This window comes from Lissotriton helveticus, chromosome 4_1, assembly GCF_964261635.1.
Source record: "Lissotriton helveticus chromosome 4_1, aLisHel1.1, whole genome shotgun sequence".
Lineage (NCBI taxonomy): Eukaryota > Metazoa > Chordata > Amphibia > Caudata > Salamandridae > Lissotriton > Lissotriton helveticus.
In genome coordinates this window covers 227,235,258-227,255,482 of record NC_136063.1, presented here as the reverse complement: position 1 = coordinate 227,255,482, position 20,225 = coordinate 227,235,258, and positions in this window count along the sequence as shown.

The following is a 20,225-nucleotide window of genomic DNA, read 5'->3' as shown; positions in this document are numbered from 1 at the left end:
TCTATACCCTCCTCATTCAAAGTAGTCAAAATGTTTAAAAATGCAGTGGTGTTCTTGATGTGTTTCTCCCATTGTTGTACAATGGGCTGAAGAAAGAAATCCAGATATTTTCCAATAGGTTCTGATATGGATCCACATGCAGATACAATTGGTCTGGAAGGAGGATTAATCAGATTTTTGTGTATCTTGGAAACATATAAAATTGCGACTGATGTGTATATTAAGTGTATACATTTTTTAATGTGTGCTCGCTGATCCATTCCATATTCAAAGCACTATTTGCCTCAAAATCTGTTGATACTCCTTAGTATGCACCTGTTCTAGCCGAAGACAGATGCTGGTTTCTTGAACATGTGTAGACACACTGGATTCGTGGAATTCGGTGCCCTTTACAACAAGCTCTCCACCTTAACCCTCTTTTTGAAAGGTCATCTGATTGGTGTTAGACAAAGAGGACAAAGTTCTCCATTCTTCGAGAGATAAATTAGTAGCTTTGCCTTCGCGAAATTCAATTTTGATCACATCCATTTTCATGAGAATTTCAAAAGCATCTATGGTTTATATGAATTAGGGGAACAGAAGGTACTCTACATTTTTAATTCCTTGTATTCTGTTTCTTCTGGTGGGTTTATAGATAGTTACATGATGCTGAAAAAGTATTTGAGTCTCATTAACTTTGAGAATTTGAAGATGGAAATCTCAGTCTCAGCAGTATTGCTGTGGTACGATGGGATGAAAGAGGTTCCTTTATTTAACGGAGCTGTCTGTGCTTTAGTTAGAGTGATTTTTTAATTATTAATTACTAGGTTGTTTTTGTTTTGGTGCGTAAAGTTCTTTCCATGTCCATGTTGTTTATTTGGCTCCTCTGGGTTTTTCCATGGTTTTGTTTGGTTGATTGTTGGCTGCAGGGCTGGTGGATAAAAAATGCGCCTTTGATGGATTTTGGCTGCCCGTACTAGAGGATGGCTGTGTTGATGTTCTTTCATTACTAACCAAAGGTGGACTGTTTTGAGCGACATCTGAATTCGAAATGACACTTTCCTGAGATGAGCCCACATTAGGCTGTCGTTGCCATTTACATTGATTCTACAATTCTGCCCATGTGTAAACCTTGTCTAGTTTATAGGCAATGGTGTCTCTGCAAAATTAGTGATTTACCGATCATGAATTTCTTTCACATATTTATCCAATCTCTGGTTCAGGTCCTCCAGCAAGTTATCTCAATTTTCCTCAGTTTGTTTAGATAGTTCACAGTCAGTAGTTTGAATCTCCTCCTCAAGTGTCTTTGATATGTTCGACAGCTCTTCTATAATTAACAAGTTTTAATCATGGCAATCATGAAATGGCCAATACTGCTGCCTATAAATCATCAAATAGATATGTGCTTTCTCCTGCTTTAAACCTTATAAACACTCTCATAAAAAATCACAAACATACCCTTTTTCATTTGAAATGGTCACCAAGACCAATCATCATTAGTTCAATCAATCATTAATAAAGCACCCAACCCATTGCAAAACAATATCAATTACTCTCATGCACAAGGAACACTGATGGGCACTACACATAAACCTGATACATCTTCTAACTTAAATACACTGAATACCCTAACTTTTATACCAATCACCTTTGTCCCATTCCTTGACAAGATCATCAAGACAATCAAACTTCATCTACTCAAGCAAAATGAAGGCACACCTCCTCTGTGACCATCAGTCAGCATTCAGTCTATAGTAAAGCATAGAAGCAGACACCACAATGGTTGTGCATAGCTCCCTTTTTATCATGGACCTGATAGTAATGGTGCATGTTGTCACATCCTCTTGGACCACCCTATAGCATTTAACACAGGTATTCAGCAACCATACCTGGCCCAACTGACTGACTTCACTAGGAGTTTCATTCATTTATCTTAAAATAACAATCTTCCAATATACATGATAAACACTAGCTTGCTCAAATTAACTCCTTTAATATATCACTTTCATCAGGAATCTATACATGGTCCCAAGCCACTAAGACCTTATCTTGGAAAAGTATGCTAAATGAAGGTGTGAGCCTTCTTTCTATTACTGTGACATATAAATTGGTTTACTTCCATGATCACAGAAAGATATAAAGTAAACGTTTTTAGTAATACTTTGGTACAGCAACCGATAACTAGCAATGCAATGAATTCTTCATGGTCACCTGTATGGCTTAGTGGATTCTACACAACATACGTACAAACACCTAGTCCATTCCTATCTAGACAGAAAATCATTTTCTATATGCAACAGATGTAACAATCTCCTCTACAACTCTTTTAGGTAAAGCTAACAACCCTGTAGCAAGGTAGCCCTTCATGAACATACAGGAGCCAGGTAACAGTTGCAAGTGAGGTTTATTCCTTAGACAGATCCCAACCAACAGTCCCCTTCAGCTGTCATCAAGGTCTGCCAGCCCCCCTCATGATCATTCCCATAACCCCATATCATTCTATTTCCATGGTTACATGAGAGATGGATAGTACAAACATATAGTAACACCTCAGATGCCACACATCTCCCTTCCTCACAAAGTATAATCATAACAAACTATATTACAAGTTACAACACTATACAAGTAAAATGAAGAATATAAAAGGTTAAATGATGCATACTTTTGAAACGTTGCTTTGAGTAACAATAAAAGGTAAGGTAACATAAGGGTGACTCAATAAGAATACCATACACAACCACCCCTCAGAGAAGTAATTAATTCACATATTCCCTTAAATATGAAGGTGGAGTGGTTTCCCTTACTGATCTCTTAAGAGATCTTCCTTAGGAAATAAAATCCACTAAGCTCTTGAACATACCATTGTCAGTAATGCTCTCTGGAACTTCCTAACCATTACTGCTCCTTGAAACACCCTGACCCGTTAAGCAGTCTTGCAATATTTCCTCTCTGAGTCCTACCACTCTGTTTAGATTCCATATACGATTATCATCAGTTTTAATGGCACTGTCAAACTTCGATTATCTTCAATGGCTCAAGGAAACCTGCAGAACTTACTCTCATGCATGTTTTTTTTAACCAAGACCCAGTGTCCCACCTTGACTTCTGTTTTCTTAACCAATTTCTTTAAATCAAATTGTCCCTTGCGTCCCTCAATTTTCTTTTCTTCGTCCAAACTCCAATCATACTCTTTTTCCCCTCCACCACAACTAGATTCCATATCATTGACTCACCTTGGTGCTACAAAGTGTTGGCTTGTCTGCTCCTAAATAACTCAAAAGAGGTTTACCATGTAACATCATGGCCATATACTCTGAATGCTACCACTTTCTTGATGACGTCCTCTCTCCAGTCCAAACCAGCATTCTTAGCCATGTCTATAGTTTCCTTCAACACACAGCTGAAGCTTTTTACCACACCATTGGTCTCTGGGTGATATAGTGAGCATTTCTTGTGCTCAAACAAAAATTGTTCCACCTCTCTATATACCAACAGTATGTCTGTAAGGATGATGCCGGGAATGTCTTCCCTACCAAACACGACGGCAGACCAGTAGATGCCGAGCGAGAGAGAGGAGTCATGTTTCTAAACAAAGAACTGGAATTAAAAACCGAAAAATACGCTAGCCCCATGTCAAATCCGCTTACTTCGCTTCGAAGCATCGACGGGTGTCTATGACCGTATTAGGACCATACAGCGTACTTTTCAAAATTACAGTGGATGAAATAATGTCAAGAAGACAATGACTAAACCCTCTGAGGTCCTGAGGAGAATCCCCATTATGAAGGGGTTTCGAAACGCGTCGAACTTCCTTTTTTGTATAAGGCCAATCTTCATGACAAACGTTATTGTAAATTGTTAGTTTGTAAATAAGTTTGATGGACTGATATATGATGAATGCAAATGTCATTTCAGATTATGATAAAATAATATTAGTACCCCACCAATTTGAGTAATTGGTTCTGTTGAACCTTGGTGAGGATATTAACCTTCTTTCCATTTTTTCAGAAAACTTTCCCTTTCACTGTCTTCCCCAATTTTCGTTTGTCCATTCCCGTGAGTTACAATTGTTGTATGATTGTCTTCACAGAACAAATGATGGTTTTGTAATGAGCCTGTATGAGTGACACCCGTCCAATTTTTCCATAATCGTCTCCTATTTTTGTTTTGTATTTCACACATTTTCAAAGTTTTAAAAGATATTTCCCTCCCTCTTTTTCTAAAAATAGTAAACCTATAAAAAATGTATTAACATTACTTTTTGAACTTATATAAAGAAATAAAAGGTTTAATACAGACACATTGTGTTCGGTGTTTATGCGACAATTGTTTAACTTCATTGTGCATCGAAAATAGATAACTCTATTCCGCAGTACTGGCATCTTGTTTTCTTGAGATTGATATGTGGCGCAGCCGTACTGCGTTTGAGCCAACCCCTTTTGGTGTTTCTTGTTGTTCCTTACCAAACAACTCCTTCAAAAATCGTTTCACATGTTTCGTTTCTATTCCATTTGTGATGGCTATTTCAGGCCACTTAAAAAACAAATCAACTAGGAATATAACATACAACTCACTACCTTAAGCACAAATGGGCCACACTACATCAAGCCAACTTCTTTCTATTGACTATTGGAACGATCACTAATAACCATCGGTTGAACATTGGGCTTGGGCACCTTCCCACTCTACGCACATTGAACACAATTTCTGATGACTCTCTCTACATTTATGTCCATTCTTGGCCACTAGTATGTCAACCTGAGCTTTCATTTTAGACCTCCATTGGTGACCTACATGTGTGAAACTGACCAGTTCCTTCCTGATGGATATTGGGGTAACCAATCTCATCCCTTGAAAAAAAAACGTTGTTTCTCTGATAATTTATCCCTAACATGCCAATGTTTATCAGATTCTTCGTCTCCTTAAGGTTTGGTGCTCCATCCTTTCTTCTCCCAATCCATCACTCTTACCCTTCCCTGGTTGGAGGCAGGAGCATTGTTATATGGCCGTTGGGGTCGGTGTCAACATTGCTAAGTTAGCATGAGCTCTGCTTCCGTGATGCTGCTTTTGCGCACATTACTACATAACTTCATTTTGCAAGACTCTGTTCCTTTCACATGAGAACTGCCTGCTTTCTGTGTTCTCTGCCTGTTCCAGGAGTTTAGTCTGAACGGGATGTGCAAGGTCGATAACCAATGCCCCTTGTTATTCTGTTCTGGTCAGTCCCTAGCATCTAGAAAAAACATGATAACACAGCTGCACTGCTGGAAACTTGTGCTTTGATATCGTGGGAATGCATGTTGTTCACACATACTTGTAGAGAGACCTCTCCAGGGAGAAAAGCTATCCTGTTCCTATGATGTAAAACTTCCATCTAGGCACCAAGGTATGGAGTCTGCTGACAAAGCCCAGAGATCTTCCTTCATATAATAAACTTCAACTTACCAAGGGGAGGGTGGTTAGGCATTATAGTCCTTTTTCCACTGTCTGAATATGATGACATCCCCCTTTATGTTCTATGAAATTGTAACAATGTTAACTATTTTAGGTTGATGCATTTTGCTGCTAGTAGTTGCTCATATACTGCATTATAGAGTACAATAGTTAAAATAAATATTTTGAACTATAACCATGATTCTGACAATTCGTATTGTGGACAAGTATGAGTGAGTGAGCAAAAGGGTATATATTGCCACCACAATTCCGAGAGAGTCAGGAGCGTTGTATTCTGGGTTGTCTAATCATTTGTAGCTTTGTGATTATGAAGGAGAATGAAGAAATGCTATAGCTAGTTCGTTTGGGGATTTTGGGTACTTAAGTGGTAGGAAGGTGCAACCCATACACACCGAGATCATGTTTTCCTGTGCATAGTTCTGTGTCTGTGCCTAATCCCCACAACATGGCGCCACCATCGTTTGGTCTGTTTCTTATCTGCGAGACACCTGAGTAGCGCTTGTGCTTGTCCACAAACCCCTCACTTCTGTTTCTGGAGACTGTTGTAACGGTGTAGCCTCCTACTTTGTGATATGGTATAAGTTTTTCAAGCTTGATTTTTAAAAGGTCTTTCTCTCTCTTTTACCCATTGTTGCGCTGACGCTGATAACTTGTTATTCTACTATTGATTATGGCGGATGCCACAGCAACTCCTAACCGGGCACCGGTCACATCGTATTTGACTCAATATGGAGTCTCTGATGCTTGTGTTGGGCTTATTTTTGTTGTTGAAGCGGATGCAGCTTACTGATTTGAGGTCTTTTATTCTTGAGTCACCTTTCCAGCGTTCAATGGAACAGATAAAATATTTCACAAGTATACTGCCATGACCCTGCCTTAGAATTATTGAACTTACAGGTCTCTTGAAGTGCCGCTAATGGCGTGGTAACATGCAATATGGTTTAATGGCGCCCTTCCACACGCAATAAAATGGTTCATTTAGGCCCTTATCGATAGATGGACCACATGGTCCATTTTGGCAGGGTATACCCCGCACCTAAATGATCTTTATACTACAGTCTCAGAGCTACGCGTATTGCACACTTATTTAATACGTGTCCATGGAGCTGTTATTCAGTTCATGTTGCTCAACTTCCAAGCAGATCACCTAGTATTGCTGCGTAACCACCAGTACCTGGTGGTGTAATTACCAGTTCATTAATGATTCATTCTGTGATGGGCAAGCATCCGAAAAATAAGGATGAACTTACTTATTAGCTTGCTGAAAGGTTTGGACAACTCAAAGCTGTTTTTCCAAATACCACACCTGTGGAGAAACACAGGATCCTGATCATGATTTTGCCTAAAGGCCTTGTTCCCAAATTAGCTGACTGCAACACTTGGGGTAGAGTGTTTGCAGTGGTATATTCAATGTGTTTTGGCACCCCCTCAGTGACCACCCCCATCCGTGATCAAATGTGTTCAGGATGAACATGGGGCAGAGGCGGCCCTGGAATTGTGAACAAGACTGGTGGGGGTGTTCAAAATTTGTGGTGATGGGATTCTTGCTAATGTTAAGGGTGATGCAGTGAGCTTGCATGTGGTGAAACGCTTGGTGGCTGTAGCTGACGCAGACAAACATAGCGATTTGCCAAAGAATATTACTAAAGCTTATAAAACCTTATGGCGCAATAGTCTGGGAATTAACCCTTTTACTCAACCACAAACTCAAACTCAACAAATGGCCCAGACTGATAAAGATGGCTGCCTGTTCCTTCCTAAAAAGAACTAGAGAAATAAAAATCAGGGGCAGCAACAGCAGAAGCAGGGTTTGTGTGCTGGTTCACCAACAACTGAGTCTTCTGAGCGTACGTATGACTTGCGCGACCGCAAGAAAAATTAGGACTCCTGATAGATTTCAAGTACCTGGGTCAGCTCTCTCCTTGTTCTTTACAGGACACATCAGACTCTCAGGGCGGTGGTGGGGAATGGCAGGATTGTGGAAAAGGTGTGAATGCACAGCAGGGATTGGATCACCTTAACAGTTTACATTTAAAGCCAAACACGAGATTCGGCCTAATTTTAGACCCCCATATCAGAAGAAGAAGTTACTGAAATGTGCCTCAGACGGTGAGAACACGACTTCTAGATTGGACATGGGTGATGGCTCTGCTCGACAGCCCGGCAGAGGTTACCATAGTGCGGGAGACACTGCATCCCTGTCTGGAGGGGAGAGCAACTGATAAATGTAACAGTAGAGACAGCAGATACAGATATATATGAAGTACTCTTCCAAATTGAGAGTGATATACAGCGTACAATTTCAGCAGTTTTGGGGGAAAATCTGACTTCCTCTTTTGACATTTTGTTGGTGGAGGTGGATTGGCATCCATCCTCTGCTTTGGCCGCTTTAAGAAGAGAGGAAGTGATAGTTCTGAGTTTTTCACCAAACGTTTCTGAGGAGCATGCAAAGGCTTTTGTAGCTGAGTGGGCTTTAGCCCTTGCCCCGGCGGTGTACTGTAATCAAGTGGGATGGGATAGATATTTACTGGCACATGAGATTCCATTATGGTCTATGCCTCAGCCACAACCGCACTATCCAATCAGACGGGAGGCAAAGGCTCCTGTTTATGACATTCTAACTCAATTGGAATATCAAGGTGTAATTGAATCCTGTATATCTTCTATGAATAATCCTCTTTTTCCAGTTTTGAAATGGACGGTTCATATCACATTGTATTGTATTATTGAAATTTGAATAGTCATTGTCGTACATTTGTGGTAACAAACACCGACAGCTCTTCGCTAGTGAACAGCATAGTTCATAAGATGACACTGGATATATCCAATGGTTTCCCTAGTCACAATTTGGCTCCAGAGAGCTGGGGCTTGACAATATTTACATCAGTCTGGACTCTAGAAAAAATGTACATGTTTGCTTATGGGGTATAAGAACAGACCAGGCCTTTTGCTGCACGTGTTGTGTATATATTGCACAGCATAGACCGGGATGCGTTTGTGAGACGTTGGCCTGGCATATGCTGTCCACTATTCTAGTGGGCACCTTGCACCAGTCCAAAAGACCCTTATTGATGGTAGGTTTAAAGACAACCTATATAGCAAGCTATACTAGTGGTAGCTGTGGAGGGCAGCCTTCAGGCTAAGTCTTGAAGGAATGTAAAGCAGCTTGTTTTACCAGTCTATAATCTCTAGAATGAACAAATGAGTAGTTCACTCCACACTCCTTCCACATTGCAGACAAGCAACTAGACATCAAGTTTGCATCTCTGTCAGATACTACCTCCTTAGGGAAACCCACTCTAGAGAACACTCGCAAGAGTGCTCTTGCCACAACAGGTGCTGTAGTGGTCCTAAGGTGTATAGCCTCTGGGTACCTAGTGGCATGGTCCACCACCACTAGGATAAACCTGTGCCCAGATGCTGTCTGAGGATCCATTGGTCCAACAATGTCCATTCCCACTCTCTCAAAGGGAACTCCCACCACAGGTAGTGGTATTAGGGGGGTCTGTTTGGTGCCACCTGTCTTACCACTTGCTTGACAGGTGACACAGGAGCAACACAACTCCTTTGTGTCTTCAGACATGTGGCACCAGTGAAAGTGAGGGACAATTCTGTCTCAAGTTTTATTCTGGCCCAGGTGTCCTGTTAAGGGAATATCATGGGCTAGTGTCAATAGGAAGTCCCTGAATTTCAAAGTTATAACCAACATCCTGGCTGCACCAGTTTTGGGGTCTCTACTCTCTGATTACAGGAGTCCATCATCCCAATATTTCTTGTGGGTGCCACTAGCATTCCCAGCAGCCTGAGCAGCAGCTTGTAGTCTGAGCGGTTCAAGAGAAGGGCAGCTCAGCTGCTCCTGACTCAGATCTGCACCGGAAGGGCCCCCTGTCTCCAATAACTCAACCTGATCATGCTCAGACTCCTCTGGGACAGTTCCTTCTTCAGGAGCACAATCATCTCCCTCAAGAGACGGATCATCACTCGGAGTCAGTGGGGAAGGCACTGCCTTAACCCTACTGCTCCTTTTCTTAGAAGGCACCTGGTCCATTATTCCAGAATCCAGGGCCTGTTCAGTGTTAGACTTTTTTTTATCTGTGACCTAGTCACAGCAAACACATGTGTGAAGATCCCAAACATTTCTGTATGGGTCCTAAACTTCACTTCAGACCAGGCTGAAGACTCTAAATCATTGCCAAGCAAGCATTCTACAGGGAGGTCAGCACTTACCACAACTTTCTTAAGACCATTCATCCCTCCGCAGGAGAAATTAACAACTGCCAGTCATGGTTGGTCCTGAAATTGCTAGGATGGGTCACTTGGTAATGTTCACCAAGTATGATTTGTACAGGGTCCACAAGGTCTTGTGTCACCATTGCGACACTTGCTCCTGTGTCCCTGTAGGCCAAAGCCCCTTTTCCATTGATTAAAGGCTGCTGTCTGTATTTGCCAAGATTACTGGGACTCACAGAGGAGGACATATCCATGCCTCCATCACAGATCAAAACAGCTTGAGTTGGCACTCTGACTAGGCCAGAGCCCATCTCAGTTACCAGGGTTAACCCTACTTCACCCTTCTGCTGAGTACAACTAATTGAAGCTGAACTAGGGGGAACAGTTGCCTTATGGGCAATGGTGGCTGGAGTTGCATCTTTCTAGGTGCAATTACTAGTCCAATGGCTATGCTGTTTACAGATTTTACACCAAGGTTTCTTTTGGCCTTTCTTCTTGGAAGATTGGGAATCCCCACCATTAGAAGCTTTTTGGGGGCCTTGTGAAGACTTCTGGTCTTTACCCATCTCCCCACCCTTATTAGGATCTTGCTTCTTCTGGTCACCACCTTGGTTCTGTACCTTCTGCTTCACCCTGGTTTTGACCCATTTGTCTGCCTTCTTTCCCAATTCTTGGGGAGAGGTCAGACTAGAGTCTACCAGGTGCTGATGCAACAGCAGATCCTGAGTGTTATTAAAGATCTGCTCCCCCGTGACCAAATTATACAGTCCCGTATAATCACACACTTTACTGCACAGTGACCAGCCCTCCAGAGCCTTAGTAGCAAAATCTACAAAATCAACCCAATCCTGAGTCTGAGTATTTTGGGTATCTCTGAACTGTATTCTATACTGCTCTGTGGTTAGGCCAAACACATCTATGAGAGCACTCTTCAGGACTTTGTAATCATCAGCATCCTCTTTTCTGACAGTGAGGAGGTTGTCTCTACCTTTGTCTGCAAAGGAGAGCCACAAGATTGCTGCCCACTGCTCCTGGAGGACCGTCTATACTTTGCAGGCCCTTTACAGTGCAGTTATCCATTTGTGGATGTTATCCCAATTCTGATAGGGAGGGACAATCTGGGTTAGGTTTCTATGGTCATAAGACCTTTCTCTACCACTAGGGAAATTACTGCCACCATGCACTTTGTCCTAGCTTTTTTAAGCTCTTGGGATTCCCTTTCTAAAGCTACTTTATGTCTCCTTATTCTCAGTTGAGCTTCTTCAAATCTCATCTGTTGCTCTCTCTTCTCCTGGGAGGTGCCCCTCCTATGAGAAGAGAAAGAGGTCCCTACAGATGTGTCACAATGGCTAGATTCCACTGATGGTGATTTTGGCCTTCTAGGCATACCCCCAACTCTTCCTGGGGGAACAAAGATGGGATCCACTGGGCCTCCCTCTTGCTCTTCAGTAGGAGCTGGATTGTCCAGGTCTAGGGCATTGTCACCTGCCTGGTCAGCATCAGAGTCTGATTCCTGTGGGATTGGACCACTGGGATCTTCCTCATCTGCTACTTCCACCCCACTCGTTTCCCCCTCAGGCTCTGTAGCCTTACTAAGGTCATCTAACAGTAATACCTCTCTGAGGCGTTGGGTGGTGGCACCTTTGCAGTCTTCAGTTTTCTCATAGTACACTGAGCCCTTATCTCAGAGAAAGGGAATATGTCATACTAAGATGTCAATAATTTACTGACATCTGGCAAGGACTCACTAGGTCCTGTCACTGAAGACAAAACTAGTGAGGTGTGGTGTATGCACTACCTTCTCTAGTTGCTTACCTACTAAACTCTCTTGAGTTGTAGAAAGGGTGTGCTTAAGCCCTTGACACACAACTCTAAGTTCAGTAGAACATACTGTCTTTTAAGCTTGTATTATCTCTCTGGTACCTTTAGTAGTTTTCAAATGATCAACCACTTGAAATTATCTGGGAAAACAATGGCAAGCTGGAATCCCACTGCTGCCACTAATGTGAGAAGTTGGCCTGGCATATGCGGTCCACTACTCTAGTGGGCACCTATCACCAGCCAAAATGACCCTTATTGATGGTAGGTTTAAAGACAACCTATATAGAAAGCTATCCTAGTGGTAGGTGTGGAGAGCAGCCTTCAGGCAAAGTCTTGAAGGAATGTAAAGCAGCTTGTTTTACAAGTCTATAATCGCATGAATGACCAAATGAAAAGAGAACCACACCAGGTATTTATATATATAAAATATATGTATTTATTTTAAAAACATCCCTCTAGTCTCTTTATGAGGCTAGAGGCAAAAGTACATAAGGAAAACTTGTTTAGCACACAGTAAATTAGCACAATATACGTTGAGCCCAAGGGGCGTACCAAACCATATATTAAGAAAGTAGAATAAGAACCATGACTGACATAGATACAAGGCCTTTAGAACCACTGGGGCCATCAGAAACCACCCAATGTAGTGACACAGGTGACCCACGGGGGAAGCGTGCAGTGTCTAAACACAGCCACAAATCCCCATTAACTTCTATTGTTAAAGTTGCAGTTGGAAAGTTACAGATTAAGGACACTTAGAAGAGGACTTGAAGCAATCCCCTTTAGAACTAGGAAGTTCTAGAGTCAACACCCACGGGAGCACCAAAGTACTTGAGTTAACTCACCCTAGGAAGCCAGGTGCATAGGTGTCTTTTCGTGCCGGGTTTTGTCGTCAATTTCAATGGCGAGCTGCTGAAAAGTGCTGCAGGCGACCATGTCGAAAGTGTACGGGTGTATCCAGGGGTGGATCGGAGATCTGAAGAACCTGAAAACAGAGGGCACAGAGTCTGGTTCACTAGCCAGTGACCAGGAAGGCAATGAGAAGATTCCCACCAATGTCGGGTGATTTCAGGTGAAGAAGGTGAAGCTTGTCTTTTCAGCCTGTGGAAAAGTAAATTTTGCCATGTTCTGTGTCCCTACGTGTCATCCATCATATGTTATGTGTGCATGATTAAATATGCATATGCATTCCCTATGTTCGAATAATGACGCAATTACAGTTGTGTCCACCTCTAGTATGCCAGTTTCCAGTTCTCGTGAATACTACGAATATCAGGCCTATGTAAAGCTACGTTGCCACGTTTCTCAGTGTGCACGTTATTCTATTGAAAAGTCCCCGTTTCTAGGCCTCAAAAGGGCCCGGACACCAGATTCAGCTCCTGTCTCCTGAAGCCTCGCTGAGGAGCGATACAGCCCCCACCTGTATCCTCGACCCTTCACTTACTTCCTGCCTCGCAGTGCCCGGCTCACCCTGGCTCTGCCTCTGAGTCTGCCAAGAATATGTTATGATTCCAGTTATCAGTTCAGTCCTCCTTCTCTGCATTCCTAAAGCTACTGAATCGCATCGATAGTTTCCGTCATTGTCTAGCCTTCACGTCTCCACGTTAGAGAAATACTGCATTTAATGGTCATTTAATATTCTTCATCACGCACTACATGTAGAATAATGCATGGTCCAGTCTTAGAATCAAGTTAGCCTTTCCCCTCCTGACTTCTAGTTTATATCAACATGTTCTCTAAACATCAGATACTAGGTGCTGTTTAGGTACATGTCGCCCTGACTCTCCAGACTTCAGTCTCTGCTCCTAGCACAGAGTTCATAGCCCCCAGCTTCTCCTAGTAACACGTCATTGCTAGTTTGCGCGCACCATCAGGTTAGAGGTCCCGGCTCCTCAGGTAGCCCCCTCCATGGTTTCCGCCCCATTCATGACATATTCTGTTACGTTTGCATCACATGTCTATGTATACGCCCTGTTACACCTCTTTTCACCCTTATCTTTCGCGACTGCTACGCGTCACGCCTTTTGCTCCACCCACTGCTACGCCTATTGCAATGTAATGCTATGTGTTTGCGTTATGTATATATGCTCATGCACTGTTATTAAAAAGTTATTCCCCTTGTCCCGATCCTGACCCCGGCAGCGCTGCTGGGCCTTGCCATCCTATTCCTGTATTTGCTGTATTAAACCTGCAAAACTCCTACTACCTCGAATCTTGACTCTTATTTATTGAGCTATCTGTTATTCATTTATTCATTCAAAAATAGGGTATTATTTATTTATTTACCACATAATGGCGCCCGAATAGGGACTTGCCCTTTCCCCACGCGTCGGTGAAGCCACGCCGACCCCCTGACCCTCTGCAGTCGTGACGGAACTCTTCTGCGCACCGGCAGATATTTCTGCTTCAAGTATCCCTCAGGCCCACGGAGGAGACGGAGGAGGCGGTCCAGCATCCAGACGAGACGGTGGAGGAACGCGGCGAGTCCCGACCAGAGCCCAAGCCGAGAGTCCAAGGTCCGAAGTATCCGGAGGCCCACCTGTAACAGAAGTCCGAAGTTCGTCCGTCCGGCGTCCAAGCAGTCCAGTCCAGTCTGAGGCCTTCCGTTCTTGCTGCCCGGTGAGTACCGTTACTGGGGTAGTATCTAGACAGGGTCAATTTAATTGACTCTGGTCCGTGGGTTGGTGGTACACAGACCCACAAACGAAGTGTCCACTTCGGTGGATGCGGGTCCTGACGTGTCTCTTTATGAGACCGGTAAGTTTCGTACTGTTTCAGCAGTGCACCTAGTTTCTGTTCCAGTCAGTTCTGTTCTCGAGGAAATTCATGTATTCTGTGTTCCGTATTCCAGGTAGTATTCTGTTCGAACTGTTATTTTTAAATGTTCTTCATGTATTTTAATGTCGTGGTATGAATGGGGAATAAGTATCGTGTTCATTGTGTATTGTATTGTGTCTAGATTACAGTCCAGTCATGCCCTTGTTTTCTAAGTTACGTCAGTTAAAAACTAGAAAGGGTCTGCTGGAAGCAGCAGTTCCAGTTCCGCCTAGGGACAGTCCAGGTCATTTTATGTATCAGAAGCATGGCATAAGCGCCATTTTGTATCTAGACTTATGGGTGGATTATACCAAACAGTTAGAAGAAAAGTATAGATGGCCCGTATCGGGTACATGGGATGCCGAGTGCATCATGCGAGTAGAAGAGGCATTATGGAAAAAGAAAGCCAGACAGTCACAGAAAGATGCCATCGAGTTATGGCGCAAAGAAGCTCATAAAAGAACTGAAAAAGAAATCAGAAAGTCAGGTGAACAAGTCAAAGCCGAACAGTCAGACAGACAGAGGCATGCCCTTATTAGGGGTATGTATCCTCTCCTTGCCGAGGGCTTGCCAAAAGCGACCCCAGAGGCATCCAGTAATTTCCCGCCACCATTAGTTCCGACCAAGCTACGTCACAAACAGACCGCAGCTGATATTTTTATTTCGTCCTATTTGGACGACACAGTCCCAGAATATGCAAATCCTGTTCGCGCTCCGCCAGTCCCTGTAAATCAGGCACTTCCCGCTCCTCCAGACACCGGAGTACCTGTTACGGTACCCCCGGTCCAGCCCGCCATACAAGTCCAGCCTACATTTCCATTTCCCACTCTGCCAGGACGAAGAGCCTCAGTAGACGACTCTAGTTTAGGGGCCGCAGGGGGAGGTACTCGTCAAACCCCGCCGCCACACAAGCGTTTAACGACAGCCGAATTACATATGCAAGCATCACAGCGTACGCCCAGACATCAGACTGTAGCAGAAATAAGAAAATCCCTTGCCGAATGCGGCTATGATCCAGTCCCAGGCGAGGATAATATGGTTTTATATTCATTCCGCGTAAGAAAGGTGACCGAGTATCTAGTCACCTTACCGAATATGAAAGAAGATCTAGACAGAATATATCGTTTCATCCGTACAGGGGATGATCCAGAAAGCATTGGCGAGGCCATGTCTCAAAGGAAAGCTGAGACCCAGCTCATGATATTAAAGTTTCTGATCAATTGTCTAATAAGAGAACAAGATTACCCGTCTAAAGATCCGGCTGAAATGAAAACCCTGACAAGGTGGAGTGATAATATAGCCGAGGGTAAGCACAAGACCGTCGGTGCTATGGAGAGTATGTACAAGAAAATCCGTAAAGAAATAATAAAGTTACACGAACAGCGTAAAGCAGCACAAGTAAGCGAGAAAGAAAGTAACTCTGATCCTGAAGAGTTAGACGACGAGAATCCCGACAGAATAGCGTATGTAGGAAAATCTAGATTTCCAGATCGCCATTTACGCCTAGAACACAAGTCTATTTTTCATCATCCAGCACCAGAACAAGGTTCTCTAGAACAAGTGTTTCAAGCTACCGATCACATTCTGAAATCACGAATCGGTTACAGTGAGTTGAGTACCATGCATGAACAAGAACTAGCCCGATCAGCAGTCCGATGGATTACTGATTCTACCACTTTTCCAGACGAAATAGTGGCACAAATGTTTCTGAAAATGCCCCCAGCCGAACAACGACTGGCGGGTATGTATATGATTCAGCACCTCATTACATTGTATGAGGGTCAGCACTCTGATCCAGGCCCGTTACATGATATCCTGAACGAGTTACTCCAGTATAGATGGAAAGGTTTAGGTACCGACTTAATTAGTGTCATTCTAGAACAGCGTCACAAATATAGAACGTTTCTGAACCCGCATTTTGTTCATGTCTCACCCCCAGAAAGTAAACCATTTTACATAGAGAGACAGAATCCGTTACGAGAAGTCCACCCAGTTAGAGGAACGGGTGGCGAACTAGAACGAGTGTTTGTTTACACTCCGATTACAAAGATGGAACTCCTAGAGATGAAGAAATTAATTCCCTGTCATGATAAAGATCCAGCAGGGTTCCATAGAGAATTAAAAGACATGCTCCGTATGGGAGAATACACGTATCCAGATATAATTAAAATGTTAAAGGTTCTGCTGCCCGCAGGGGTGTATGAAAAGCTCAAGGAAAAAGAATGGGAGGTGGGAGAGAAAAAGATCGATTGGGCAGTTCTAGAAGCTGAAGACAAGGCACGAGTACCAGGTACCGGTCTTGGAGCGAAATGTAAAGAATTACCAGAATTATTAATACAAGTTTTACCTAGATTATTGACAACTAGAAAAGAAGACTGGGATGCAATCTCAGCCTGTAAACAGAAACAAGACGAAGATATTAGTGATTTTTATTCCAGATTTGAGAAATGTTTTAGCATCAACAGTGGCCTCAAGACAAGTAGTGAGTCATACCCTCACCTTTTTGTTACTAAATTAGTCGAGAATTCAAGTCCACAAATTAAAAATCGAGTTTTGAAAGTCGAAAGTACCTGGCAAGCTAATACCCCGTCCCAGATGTTGCAGATGCTCCAATACCACCAGAATAGGATCAGGGAAGAACAAGAACACGAGAGAAAACGTATGAAAGACACAAAAATGAAAGTACTAGTTGCACAATCTGTTCCTCAAGACAGTCAGAAGAGGGGTCCGAATCAAGCCAGTCATCCTGCAGCTCCCGTTAAAGGGAACTGCAATTATTGTAAACAGCCAGGTCATTTTATAAACGAGTGTGCAGTTCTGAAACACAACATAGCTACCGGTAAGACTAAAGAAAGACCACGTCCGCCTAGACAAGAACAAGTTTCACAGATTCCTCAGTCACAGAATGGACAACAGACAGTTACTGTACCGCAGCCTATTGCTGCAACACAGCACGTTACACAGCAGATGTACCAGTATGCACAGTCTGAGTATCCAGAGTACCAGCAGTATTCATGAAACAGCCTAGAGAGGGAGGTAGGCTTGCCTCTCATCGAGATACCTGTAGATCAAGAAGGTCCCTATGTTCACAGTCAAGTATTAGGGAAAGACAGACAGTTTTTGATTGATACAGGGGCAAGTAGGACCACAATTAGTCACGCCGAAGTTCCAGGGGCTCCGCTCTCAGGCTCAAGAAATGTTTCCCTTGGATTTTCAGGAAAACCCATTGTAAATGAAATATCAAAGCCAGTTACTCTAGAAGTAGGTCCATTGTCCCGCACTACTGATCTGTTACTTACTAAGTCATGTCCAGAAAACCTATTAGGCATTAAAACACTGAAAGAGTTAGGTGCAGTTATATGCTGTTCCCCAGAGGGAATACGATTGTTCCTACGTGACTTTAAGGGTCACTATGTATTACGAGATTTTGATCCCAGATTGTCTAATGTTCCGCAGCATCTATGGGCGCAAGGTCTTACTGATGTTGGTTATATGCAAATCACACCCTATCGTGTGACTCTCAAGCCAGGTGTGGTGTTACCACGAATCAGACAGTACAGATTGCCACCTGAGGCTGTAGCAGCCTTATCCAAAATTATTGACGAGCTCATGGCTCAAGGAGTGGTTGTAGAAACTGACTCCAATGTATGCAATTCCCCGATCATTCCAGTCATGAAACGTACTGATCCAAATGCACCCCCAGTATATCGATTAGTGATTGACCTACGAGAACTTAATAAATATATTATTCCTCAGTATCCAGTCGTTCCAGATATCTCTTCCCTATTGACAGCCATTGATTCCGAAGCCACGTTCTTTACTGTAATCGACCTCAAGAACGCGTTTTTCAGTGTCCCTATTCATCCAGACAGCCAGTTCCTTTTCGGATTTTGTTTAAATGGAAGGAGCTATATGTTCACACGCGCTCCTCAAGGTTTCACAGAAAGCCCTAGCATTTACAGTCAAGCACTTAAAAGACAACTAGACAACATTCACATGCCAACTGACACTGCCCTGCTCCAGTATGTCGATGATCTCCTGATCACAGCCCGTTCTGAACGTGCTTGCGAGCGAGCATCCCTTACAGTCTTGTATTTCCTAGCCGAGATGGGGCACAAGGTGTCCCCTTCTAAGCTTCAATTCTGTGTCCAGCAAGTGGTCTACTTAGGACACTTACTGTCCAAGAGGGGTAGGCAGTTGACACCAGACCGTATCCAGTTAATAGCGAGTCTTCCTCAGCCCAAGACCCAGAAGGAGGTACGTGCTTTTATCGGCCTTACTTCTTACTGCAGACAATGGATTCCTCAGTATGCATTTCTAGCCAAGCCACTGATACAGTTAACGACACAGGAGGCAGCCGTATCGACTGTCCTCCCTTGGACATCTGAACATACACTTAGTTTCAATGAGTTAAAGAAAGCCCTATGCCAAGCTCCAGTTCTAGCGACACCGAACTACAGTAAGCCTTTTACACTTTTCGTCACTGAACGCGAAGGTACAGCATTATCTGTTCTCACACAAGATCAAGCAGGACAATACAAGCCCTGTGCTTATTTTTCGAGCACATTAGATCCTGTAGCCCAGGCTCTGCCTGCGTGCCTCAAGTCAGTTGCAGCCACAGCCCTAGCTATCAGACAAAGTCATTCCATAGTCTTAGGACACTCCTTGACAGTACAAGTTCCACATTCCGTGGAAGTTCTTTTAAACCGAACACAAACTCAGCACTTGACAATTGCACGTTTAACAGGTTATGAATTGACACTGTTCCAGCCACACATAGAAATCAGACGCTGCAACATCCTGAACCCTGCTACACTGTTACCATCAGTTACTCCGAATTCTGCCACACATGACTGCGTGGAAGTAGTTAACATTACGACAAAGCCAAGACAAGATCTGACAGATATTCCGTTACCAGACCCCGACCTGACACTTTATGTGGATGGTTCATGTATGAGAACAAGTACAGGAGAACTAGTCGCCGTGTATGCAGTGACTACTGACACTGAAGTTATTGAAACACACCGTATTGACACCCTGTCCGCTCAAGCAGCAGAGCTAGTTGCTCTGACACAAGCCTGCATACACGCCAAGAACTTGAAAGTTAATGTTTACACAGATTCACGCTACGCATTTGGAGTTGTACACGACTTCGGAGTGCTCTGGCAGGAGAGAGGTTTCATGACTTCTCATGGAACCAAGATTCAGCATGGTCTCCTTATTCAAGCTCTGTTAGATGCAATACATTTACCGACATCTATCGCTATCATGAAGTGCAAAGCACATACGAAAGTTACTGACACCATTTCTCAAGGTAACGATCTAGCAGATCGCACAGCCAAGCTTACAGCACAGACTCTAGACATTCCAGTTAACATGACACACACTCCAGATCCGATTACATGTATGACAGTTAAAGACCCTACACAAGATGTCATAGACATACAGTTACATGCTACTCCCGAAGAAATCAAGAAATGGTCCGAACAAGGAGGGGTCCAGACAGATCAAGGATGGTTAACGAAGGGTAGAGCCACATGGTTTCTCCCCGACTCTATGGTTCAAGTCATTATTAATACCGCACATAGTCCAGCACATTTAGGAGAAAAAGCTATGTTAGACAGTATCCAGAACATCTGGTTCAACAAGCATTTACGAGCTGCAGCCAAACAGAAAGTCCGTACCTGTATGATATGTTGCCAGTTTAATCCAGGTAAAAGTGTCCCGGTGGAACAAGGTGGATTCCAGCCCCCTGACCACCCTTTTGAAGTCCTCCAGATGGATTATATTCAGATGGAACGATGTCGAGGTTTCAAGTATGTCCTTGTAGTTGTATGCGCTTTGTCCAGGTGGACAGAAGCATATCCAGTCCCAGATTACACAGCCGCGACCACTGCCAAGCAGTTGGTTCGTGAGTTCTTCCC